The following is a 12468-nucleotide window of genomic DNA, read 5'->3' as shown; positions in this document are numbered from 1 at the left end:
GTCCTGAACAAAAGTGACCATTGACTGAGCACCCCTATAGTTCATCAGTGCTGAAGTCCTCCTTTACGTCCTCCAGTTACTATTCACTGCAGCTCGGTAACTTAGCTGTTATTCCAAGTTTGTAAGTGTCAGCACAAAATGAGAGAAGTTAGTTACAGGCGAGGCGCTCAGTGAGCCGGACGAAAGGACCACAGGCCAACATTGTTCTTGCTGCGGACCGGCCCTCTCTGACTGGATCCTACTGGCCAGGAGCTCAAGGGTCAGCTGTCAGAGTTCAAACCCCCGGCTCGGCCCTGCTTGGCCCTTGGCAAGTTATTTAACCCTTTAAACCTCCGTCCCCTTAGCTGCGAGACAGAGATGACAACTGTATCTACCTCATAGGACTGTAGAAAGGACTACGTGACATAATGCCTGTGAATGGCTGAGTTCAGTGCCGGATACATGGTAAATGTTCTTAGTAGTGTTTCATCCAAAAGGATGAAAGAGGAGAAGATGCTATCTTACCCACTTTCAAATCCCAGTTTTATGTGTGGGATGCCCGAAAGGAGTGTCCCGATAAAAACTTTAAATTGCAGATTCAAAGATGCCCACCCAAATCCCTGAAAAGGTCTGTGCCCTGACATGTCGGTGAGACCGTGGCTGATGCTCCAAGGCCAACATCCTGGTGGGCAAACTGGGAAAAGCTCGTGAGGCTAGGAGAGCAGAGAATCCCGTGACGTTTGGAATTAGACGGCAATTCCTGTGCCTTGGGGCCACGCGCCCAAGGTATTAGAGGAGTAAATTATGTCCTTGACATTGGTGGCCTGTGATCATGTTGAGGACATGTTACCTTCCTGGAAGAGCAACAGTGAGCTCTAGAAAGATGGCAGCCAAATCTTTAGTTTTGAAAATTATTAATCTTTACATGAAATTCCTCGTCAGTGGCAGGGAGAATATTAGTATTATTTAATTTCATTCAAATTACACTACAAAAAAACAATTAAGGTGAATAATTATGAAAGTAAAGGTCAACTCAATTTTCTATAATAATGTTTTTTTGTTACCAGGCTCATTATTGCTAATTCCTTTCATAATCTTTGCCATCTAACCTCATTTGTTTCATTTATAAGTGGCAAGAAATGCACATCATCAAACAGCAATGAAATCAAGACAGCAGCATGTCACTTGGGTGATCTCTGGAGAAAGTAATTATGGGCTCTAGTTAACCTTTTAGGGAGAAACTCGTCTACATATTCCCAACGTAGGTGTTACATTTGTCAAAGTGAAGTTTTCCTCTTATAATTTTTTAGTCATGCATCCTGGCTGGAAAGGGTACAGGCTTGCCAAACGTTGAGTTTTATCCTGCTGTTCTGAATACTTATAAACCAAATGAAAAAGCACTCAAGTAGGTTTCAAATGGGCTTTTAGTGGAAACACACACACACACACACACACACACACATACACACACACACTCATTTTAAATATTCAAAATCATCTTGCTTATATGGCTTAAAAAAAATCGTTCATGTTCTTTACCAAGACACTCCCATTGGAGGCCCTCAGAATTTAATTCGTCCCCATTACTACACTTTGAACCCGTACTTTTGGGTTTATGAAGAATCTCAAAATGTGTACTGACAAAGACCTGACCTACTTTAAACACCTCATGTCTCCAACAGCTATTCCACTGCTAGAAATTCACTCTGGCACAGGGTCGGCAAACTTTTGAACGATTGACACCCCTGCCGTACTGGTGTTCAAATACTTTGACTATCACCCTTTTTGCTGATCACTAAAGAAACATCCAAGAACAAACAAACCTAATCCCTGAGCTCTTGGGCCCCACAACCTATTAATTTGATAGACATACAAACAAATAGCAGTATGATTATCAATTATGATAAGCGTGTTCCAAAGAGCGGACAGGGTCTCAGTGAGCTTGGGGCCCTGTAACAAATTATCACAGACTGCAGGGTTTTCACAGCAGTTCTGGGGGCTGGAAATCCAGCATCAGGGTGCCAGCATGGCCTAGTTGTGGTGAGAGCCCTCTTCCTGGGTTGCAGATGGCCCCCTGCTTGTTGGGTCCTCACATGATGGAGAGGAGGGAGGGCTCTGGTCGCTTCCTCTTCTTATAAAGGCACTAACCCTGTGATAGGGGCTCTCCCCTCATGATCTCAACTAAACCTAATCACCTCCCAAGTAAACTACTCAGGTGTCCCTTTGGGAAACTCTGTTAAGATCAGGACCTACTGTGGGAAGGTCAAATTTAACCTAGTCCATGAAAGAAGAGAAGCAGCCCTCCCTGTGAGCATCAGGGGGGAAGGAGGGGAAATGTATTTCATGGAAGAGGAAGCATGACCAAAGGCCCAGAGGTAGGAAGTAGCTGTTACATTGGAGCATCTGAAAGAAGCCAACATGGCGGAACCACAGTGAGCACCTTGATATGGGGCTGACATCCAGGCAGGGTCAGGACCAGGCAGAACCTGGTATAAGCCACAAGAAGGAGTTACGGCTGTGTTCTAAACGTACCTCCATTTTACAAATGAAGAAACTGAAGATTCGAGAAGTTAGAGTGCAAAATCAAACGGCTAGTCAATGTTTGAGCCAGAATCTCAAAACAGGGTGACTCGAATACAGAGCCCATGTTTTTAACCACTCTTCTACCAAACCCGATGCTAACATAGTTTAAACCTGTATTTGCCTCCTGATTCACAGCCGTTCTCTTTTCACACCTTCCTGAAAACGGTCTCTGCTTAGTCCCACTGCCAATAAGACAGATAATGAACCGGTTCTCCCATCATCTGGAAGAGCAGTGCACCTGCATTCCTAGCCAATTTCTGGTACATCCTTTTGCAACATCAAGATGTATGACCTCTGTAAATTTTCCGAGACATATTAACGTTCACCTCCATAATGCCTTAATTGTACAGAAACCATTAGACAAGAGTGTTAAGGTGACAAAGGGACCCATGCAAATGGTAAAGAAAGAGAGCAAGATGCCTAAATTAACAAGAGGTGAAGGGTCCAGGACAGTCTTTCATGGGGAAAAGATTCATGGAGATTTGCTGTCTGAACAAGAATGGACTGCCTCATAAATTATCTCAATATGATGCCAGTAAGTCAAGGGGAACTTTTTTAAAGTAGGAATTTGCAAAAGGTTAAATTAAAATGAAGGCTGAACAATTATTTTTGTCCTCCTGCCTAGCAGGGCTTCTGCTAATGTTTGTGTACAGAAGTGATAACGGCAGGATACTTCAAAGCCTTTTCAGGGGGAAAAAAATAATCATATCATTGGTGAGAAAGGGTTTGATTTTGTAAAAAGCTTCCATTGTAAGTGATATTGAAAATAAAAAGACAAGATTGCATGAGCTAAGTGCTTTATTTTTGTTGGTGCTGGTGGGGTTCCACAGATCCTCGTGGTGCCCGTAATTGGGGCTTTAAAAGTGGGACTAGCAAAGTACATGTTTCCCTTTGTCTGTAAAGATGGTAGCCCTGACTCACCAGTGGGGGTCCATGCACTTTAAATTTTGTTTCTAGCAAAAAGGAGGTATTTTCTTCAAGGGGTCCTGGTTGTTGGGGCAGAGCCCTAGCATTGGATAAATGCCATAGGAAGCACTTTGAGTGCAACGTGTGGAGTTAACCTCATGCTTATCTTGATCCATTCTCTTTAGAGGTTGAATAAACTGGGGGGAAAATTACAACTTCTACCCCAGGGGACTGTGAGCATCCTCTGAGCAGAAAGGCATGTATCTTACTCATTTCTTATCCTCAGTGCCTGGCCTGGGGTCCATTGTATATTGGAGCTGCATTTACTGCAAGTAACATAAAGCCCTAACTGCTACTTGAAATAAGGAAAGTGATTTTTCTCACGCAGCTAGAAATCTAGAGATGGGGTCCCTTCTGGAGTCATTAATGTCCTCAGCAACAGCATCCACGTCCCCAGGCTGTTTCCACATTTCTGTTATGTGAGCTAGGTCTACAGGTTAGCTTTCTTGGAGGTTTTAAGATGTCTCCTAATTGTATTTTTTTTTCCAAAAAAAGAAACAGGTTTCCTGGAAGCTTCCTAGAGACTTCTCTTTGTATGTCATTGCTTGTGCATATGGCTTCAACAAGTGCATGGCAAAATGAATGCGTCCGACATGAGTGTGGACAAGCAAGGTCTGCCCTTGGGTTGGGAGACAGAGTAGCCTCCCCTTGAACACATGGCCACTTAAAGGGGGTGGACAGTTGATCAGTCAGTGGCTCCATTAGGAAGAAGAAATGGAAGGTAAGGAGGAGAACTGGCAATCAACGTCTCTGCTAAAATAAAAAATTTCAGTAAATATTAAAGAAAATATTGAATAAACAAATGAGTCTCTCTTATGGCAGTCATTCATTTCTTTTTTTTCCTTCTGGCTTTGTTTCATTTTGTTTTGTTTTGAGTGTCAGTTCTTTTTGCCTTTCCAGCACCCATTCCCCCTTCTTCTCGTAATAGGGTCCCCATTTCCCCTTGAAGATCCAATAGGCTCCATCATCAGTTCATGTGGTTCAATTGGAGCTAACCTGTCCCAAGGTGCATAGAGACACATGTCCCAAAACTGTCCCATCAGTATCTTCCATCCCTCTCGCCATACCAATTAGTTCACGTGAAACACTGAACCAATGAGCATTAATTCAAAGAAACTATCAGAAAGGTGAGTGTCTCTTTCCACTAGAATCAGTAGGTGTTTGGAGCTTCCACAGTATAATCCTGGAAAGTATTTGTTTGTACTCGGGGGACACATGAGAGTGAATCCAACACAGAGGAAAGCAAAACCAGGAAATGGAGAAAGACTAAATTGTGACAATGTAGTGTAGAGTTTGGATCTGGGCATGGATGGGTAAATATTTCTAAACTTTTTGGTCAAATAACCCGATGTACTCCTTGCCTTCACTTAAGTCAGTATGAATTGAATATCTGTCACTTGCAACCAAAAGAATCCTGTCTAATACATTCCTTTATCCGTATTATGTGATGAGTTTCCTAAGACCTTCGGCCCCAACATATTCATCTTGTAATTTCCAGAGTCCTTAATACCTAGCAGAGTGTTTCCTAATGATTTTATTATATGAGAACTCCTTTTTAATATAAAAAACTTAGCAGAACTGTATACAACAGTGGTTCTGCTTTTAAATATCTGTTGAGTAAGAAAATATATACCAAAAGCACTCTAAAACTAGGGATGGTTTTGTTAAATTAATATGTATTTTATAACTCACAAAAAGGCCTTTACCTACATTTTAAAACAGTCATATGTAATGTGCAAACATCTTACCTATTTAGCCTAAGACAAATTTTGGTCCACACATGGACTTGAGATCTACGAATTTAATAACTGCACAAGGGTATCTATAGACCACAAAACTCTTCTCTGAGCTTCACAATTCATCAAAAGTACTAAGATGGGCGTGGGTAAAAGGATACAATGCTTATACACTACACTACAAAAGTAAGATGACCCATGACTCAACCATTCTGTCAAGGATGCTGAATGCATCTTCTCAAGGGTCCCTTTTGAAGAGGAAGGAAGTATGTGATACAAGATATTTGTTAAGAGCTGGAGAGAATGCAGGACTAGCAGAATCACTCAGGAGAATGTTTGTTAAGGAGAAGTCAATTCAAGTGGCAAGACTACAGATACTGAGGACAGGGCCTCTGTAAAACACTGTCATTTTTTTTTTTTAATTGGGGAATTGGGGGAAGGGGAACAGACAAGTTGCTGTCATTTTGTTCTTCAGTCTAGCTGTGGAGGACGTTGCTTCACTGGCCTAAGTTGGCACCATCATTGTGCTCTTCCCCGGCGAATCAGATCAGTCGCCAGCTTCTGGACGGCCGCTCAAGGCGGCTGCTGGCTACACACGGTAGCCCATGGCAACCCACTGCGGCAGGGGCTGCAGCCCACGCCGTCGCCAGCGACTCACGGCAGCCCAGCTCCAGGTTGAGCTGTTGTTCAGCATCTTAGCTGTGGAGGGCAGTGTCACTGGCCCTCATATGTGGGATCCAAACCGGGGCCCTCTGGCGTCCCAAGCCAACTCTTAACCATCTCGCCACTTGGCCGGCCCAAAACACTGTCATTTTTAATAATTCCTGTTTGTTTTTTAAAAAATACAGATATCTCAGAGCAGAAAGACCTCTCTACCATAAGAAGCCTAGAGATAAGGTTCCAATACATTCACTTTGTAAAAACTGCCGTAAATTTCCAATACACTCACTTTGTAAAAACTGCCGTAAATTTCTAATACACTCACTTTGTAAAAACTGCCTACCTGCTCCGTTTTCTAATTCTTCAGAGTTTATTTGCGGTGGATGTTACTGTTGCTAAACAAGCCCTTCACCCCCTCCCCCAACCCTGTCCACCTTCATGTCATTCTCACTGCAGAGCAGCTATGAGATTTGCATCCAGGGCAGTTCTCTGATTGGTCCCACCCCCTTGTCGCATGATTGGCTCAGGTTTGCTCCTGTCAGAGTGAAGGTCAGGACTTTTGCTCAATGGCTCTCAGAAGGGATTGTCTCTCCCTCACTTGATACGAATAAGGAAATAGGCAGTTCCCGTTTCTAATGGCAGCCTTGAAGGAATCCAGGCTCAGGATAAAACCAACCCCAATAGGAGGGCAGAACGAAGATAATCTCAAAGAAATGACATTGAAATTCTGAATTAGCTCACCTTGAAGCCTGCACTATCTCTACATTTATTAACTATGTAAGACCATAAATCCCCTTTTTGTTTAAGCCAGGGGTCAGCAAACTACAGCCTATGGGTCAAATCCAACCCACTACATGTTTTGCACGGGTTGCGAGCTAGGAATGGTTTTCACAGATGAATAGTTGCAATCGATTTGATGACAGTGAGCATTAAGTTTGAATCCCAATTAAGGAAAACATTATCCCTCTCAAAATAAGAACTCCACTTTTCTCATTAGCAGACCTGTGTTACCAAAAAATGTGAACTCAATTATTATTGTATTTCCATCAATAAAAAACATTATGAAAATTTGTTTTCTCTCTTTGGATGTAAGTACCTACATAATACCCTCTCTTTTGCCCCTTAGCCCATGAAGTCTAAAATATTTATTCTCTGTCCCTTTAATAGCTGACCCCTATATTAAGCTATTACATTTCAATTTCCTGAAATGTGCAGATAAAGTCATGTTGAGTGGTCCACTATGGTTTTAAGAGCAGAAACGAAATATGAGCATTTTAGCTCCTAAAGTTTTCTGTTATCTGAAAACTCAACCAGAACAATTAAACCAACTGACTGAAAGGGCCCCCACTCCAGCCTCTCCAGCTTCCTTCATCCCTCAGCAAGTAAACACTGTCCTTTTAGATCACATTTTCTATCCTTTGAATCTTTGATCATGTGCTTTCCTGTCATCTACCATAATCCTATTGGAAAACAGAACTAGAAACTTAATATGGGTGATTCATGAATTGTGAAACAATTATTTTATGGTTCTTAGGAACTTCTTTTCTATATCTCAGCATCCCTGACAACAGCAAGATATCCATGACTCATATTTTTCTTGAAATTAAATGAAAGCAGGAGGTAGTTTTTTCTTGGGAAATAGCACTTTTTCTCAGAGGAAGCATTACAAGTCAGAAGGTGTGGGTGTGAACTGTATAGTATTGAACCACTTCTGGTAAAAACAACCACAAAAAAAGTTTTCTTTGGAGAACCACCACCACCCATGTTCACCTCCTAGGATAGGGTGCAGCTGACAGGACCACCAATCTCCCTGATGGCCTTGGAGCCCAAATTCAGCCATACAAGTATATAGCTCTCTGGGCCCAGTGATTGGTTCAAAGATGGGCACATGACCCAGTGAGAGCCAATCAGATCAAATCTTGGGACCTGAGATAGCGTTCAAAGATGGGCTCATAACCTGGAGTTATCTGGAGGGAGATGCTCTCTTTTCCAATGGACTTAATCCTGGGATGATGTAAACTATTGGAAAGATCGCCTGCCTGAGAAAGAAGTCAATGCAGAAGAAAGTAAAGCAGAGAGATAGAAAGAGAGAAATAGAGTGCTGGCAACATCGTTTAAAGAAATAGATTCAATGGTGCCTGAAGCTAGAGCTATTAGCCTGGACTGTTCAATTACATGAGCCAATAAATTCTTTTCTGCTTGAGCCAGTTTAAGCTGGGGTTTCTGTCACTTGCAATGGCGAAGTACAACCATTGTCTGATGTGGTGGCTGGGTTGGGCTGGGTTCTCCCAAAAGCAAGCCCTAAGACAAAGATATGAGTGTGAGTGACTTATCAGGAAGCAGTGGCAGTAGGGCAAGGAATTAAGTCACAGAGGGGAAGGCAGCTGCATCGGTGTATTATCAGGCATGCTGAGGATAACTGGGGCTCAGTCCTGCTGCAGAACTAAGAGGCAGCGTAGCATACACACCCGAGAGTTCCTCTCCTTCCCTGCTGCAGGAGCGAGGAAGCTGCAGTATTTATCCTCTAACTCATAGCCGTCACTGGCCGAGAGGCTGTCTTTCGGAGCCTTAATGCTTCCATTTCCAGCCCACCTGTAACACGAGAAAGCGCTCTGGAGGAGAGCTGCACAGGTGTGGAGGAGAGCTGCACAGGTGTGGAGGAGAGCTGCACAGGTGTGGAGGAGAACCTAACGCTGACTGCTGAGGGGAAACAAGCAAAGCGTTCATCCAATGGGCTTCTCACACCCCACACCATGCCACAGTAATTAGAGGTATTAGGGCTCTATGAGAGTAATGTGGTTGTTCCCTCACCTCTGTCATTTAACTATGGCCATAAAAATGCCATGCAACCTCAAGACTCAGTGACTTTGAGCAACAAGGATATATTCTCTAAGGCTTCCGTAGGCTGATGAAGGGGCAGCAGGTACCCCAAGGAAGCTCTCGTCACAGCCATTGCAAAGCGAAGCCTACCCTTTCAAACCCCCGTTTGCAGCATCTGCGAACATCCTATTGGCCCAAAGCAAGTCACATGGCCAACCTCATAGCCAATGAAAGGGAAAATCTACTCAGCCTGGGTAGGAGGAGCTAAGAGTCACCTGGCAAAGGGAAGGGATACTGAGGGAGGGGTGAAGAACTGAAAGCAATAATGCAATTGACCACATCCCTCAAATTTAAACTCTCTGAAAGCAAGAACCCTGTCTGCATTTTTTACTGCTTTATCTCCAGAGTCATAGAGTAGGCACATAGTAGGCACTTCATATGGATATGCTAAACATTCTGAATTCCAAAGAATATCCTCCAGATGAACTTTTGTAACCCAATCCATTTCGGAGTCAGGAGCTGCTTGTAATGTGAGGATGCATGAAATATATCCCCCGGAAAGGTAATGGCACATGTGCTAGACTCTAAATCAGCCATCAACAAGCGACTATCAACAGCATCTTCAATGGATTATAAAAACGATGGCTTTGAAGGATGCTTTTGCCTTGCCAGAATGATGATTTGTTATTCATCTTGTGGATTTTTAAACAGAACCTGTACTTAGTATTCAAATTAATGACTCCAATGTATTTGCCTGGATTAAAAAAAAAAAAAAGAACCGTTTTGTACAATACACGTAATAGTTACATTTCTATGATAAACTTACTTGGTAAAAGCTTTCTCGATTTTATCATTTAGACAAGTAGATATCAGTATATCAAACTCGAAAGGCAGAATGGTGGAGAGGGAGAGAGGCTTACAAACCAGGTTGTGAGGCAAGCTTTCAGTTCAGCAAGGACAGTAGCAGGAAAACAGAAAGAAGAAAAAACTAAACCAATACGGAGGAATGCAAGAATGTGCCAGGCAATCACCTCCAGTCAGCAACCTGTTATCTTGCAATTTCCTGATTGGATTCATTAAAAACTCATCTAGCCTGGGAACAGTTTGATGAAGTACAGTGTTGTAAGTGGGAAGAACAAAAACTTTTAACATAGTTTAGATTCAAACTTTGGATCCATCATTTCCTAACTGAGCAACCTAGGAAAACCTACTAAAATTTCCTATGCCTCAATTTCATCGTCTGCACAACGGGAGAGAAGGTCAGGGGAGCAAGAATCGAGTCCTGCCTCATCAAGTTATGAAGATAAAAGAAAGAAAAAACTGCACACGTCATTCATCCCAAATACTGATCCATAGGCCCACTCTGGTCTCTGAAAATGTCTTCAGGGGTGCACCGTAGAATGAGAAAAATACAGTGTTATGGGTTGAATTGTGTCCCCCTGAAAGATTGTATTGAAGTCCTAACCACCTATGGACCTATGAATATGACCTAATGGACATGAGATCTTTGCAAGTGTAATCAAGTTAAGATGATGCCATTAGGGTGGGCCCTAATCCAATATGTTGGTGTCATAGGAAAAGGGAAAACCACAGGAACACAGAGACACAAGGGGAACACGGTGTGAGAATGGAAGCTGAGATTGGAGGGATGCAGCTGCAAACCAAGGGTCAGTGCCACCCCTGGACGCAGGAAGAGGTGAGGAAAGAGTCTGTCCAGAGCCTCAGAGGGTGCATGGCCCTGCCACCTTGACTTCAGCCTCTGGCCTCCAAAACTGAGACAGGCGGTTTCTGTTGTTTTAAGCCACCTTCTTTATGGTACTTTGTTATGGGAAACCTAGGAAACGTTTTATATGTTAGATTTTAGATGTACAGAAAAATTGAAAAGATATTATAGAGAATTCCCATTTACCCTGTATCCAATTTTGCCTCTTATTAACATCTTATATCAGTATGTTACATTTGTTACAATTAATGAACCAATATTGATACATTATTACAAACTAAAGTCTCTATTTATTCAAATTTCCTTATCTTTTACCATATGCTCTTTTTGTGTACCGGGTCCCATCTAGGATACATTACAGTTAATTATACTCTCTCCTTGGGATCTTCAGGGCTGTAACAGTGTCTCAGACTTTCCTTGTTTTCAATGACCTTGACAATGTTGGGGACTACTGATCAGCTATTTTGTAGAATGCGTCTCTATATTTTTTTTGAGATAAAATCCACATCACATAAAATTCACCACTTTAAAGTACACAATTTAAGAGCATTTCATATATTTGAAAAATGTGCAACCATCATCTCTATGTAGTCCAAACATTTTCATCATCCTCAAAGGAAACCCCAAATCCATTAGCAAGTCACTCCCCATTCCCCCTCTTCTAGCCCCTGGCGACCACTGATCTACTTTCTGTCTCTTTGGATTTACCTATTCTGGGTATTTCATATCCATGGGATCATGCACTATGTGACACTTTATGTCTGGCTTCTTTCATTTCACATAATATTTTCAAGGTTAACCAGATTGCAGCATATATCAGAACTTCATTCTTTTTTATGGCTGAGTAATATTCCATGGTACGGTTATCACACATTCTGTTTATCCATTCATCTGCTAGTAGACATCTGGGTGTTTTCCACCTTTTCGTTCTTGTGAATAATTCTGCTATAAACACTTGCATGGAAGCATTTGTTTGAATACCCGTTTTCATTTTTTTTTTTCTGTATATACCTAGAAGTGGAATTGCTGGGTCATATGGTAACTTTATTTTCAACCTCTTTTATTGTATTTTTAATAGATTTTTATTAAAATATAGCTAACATACAATATTATATTAGTTTCAGGTGTGTATCACAGTTATTCAATAATATTGTAATAACTATTTTCAACCTTTTGAGGACTCAGCAAACTGCTTTTACATAGCACCTGCATCATTTCACAGAATTCCTTAAAATTCTTTACTTTTAGGCCAGTTTTAGGTTTACAGAAAGATTGGGAAGTACAGAGAATTCCCCCACCCTCCTCTCCCCGTGCATACAGCCTCCCTATTATAATATTTACATCTTGTATGAATATGGTACATTTGCAGGATAGATTTTTCTTCTGCATCTTTGCCAGAATTTGGGGGTTTTTTTTTTTCAGAATGGCTTTTTAAGTGAGATATTTTTCCTATTATTTTTGCAATGGTAAAAAGACGTGAATGAAGTCATAGTGATGTTGGATGGAAGGGTGTGTGTGTGTGTGTGTGTGTGTGTGTGTTTAGGGATCTTACATGACAATCCAAGTTAGTACACTGTTTTTTGTTCTAATAGTGTAAGACATACAAGAAGCTAAAAATCAGGGAATCACTGGGAAAGATAAAACGTGCCAGGCCCAGCCTGACCCCCAGTACCCCATACACGCTGACGCCGAGCTCTATGCTAACCCAGGCATGGTGAGAGCAGAGCAGTCAGTCCTTTTATTCGCCAAGCTTCTGTGACCTTTGGGATAGACAGGAGGCTGCACATCCTCTGGTTAGGGTGGGCCCTGATCCACTTGGTCGGTGCCAGAGGACACCGGCTGTTACATCCAGAGCTCATGACCACGTGCACAGGCTGGATCTGCAGCACTCCCCGTTCCCGTCACTCTCTCCTCCACAGTCTCGAGCCTGAGTCCAAGGCAACATGGAATTTTGAGATTTCGCAGCCCTTAGTCTGGTCAACTTAAGGGAAAATCGATCGA

The sequence above is a fragment of the Hipposideros armiger genome, unplaced genomic scaffold (assembly GCF_001890085.2).
Source record: "Hipposideros armiger isolate ML-2016 unplaced genomic scaffold, ASM189008v1 scaffold_54, whole genome shotgun sequence".
NCBI classification, from domain to species: Eukaryota; Metazoa; Chordata; class Mammalia; order Chiroptera; family Hipposideridae; genus Hipposideros; species Hipposideros armiger.
Note: the sequence above shows the minus strand (reverse complement) of the source record.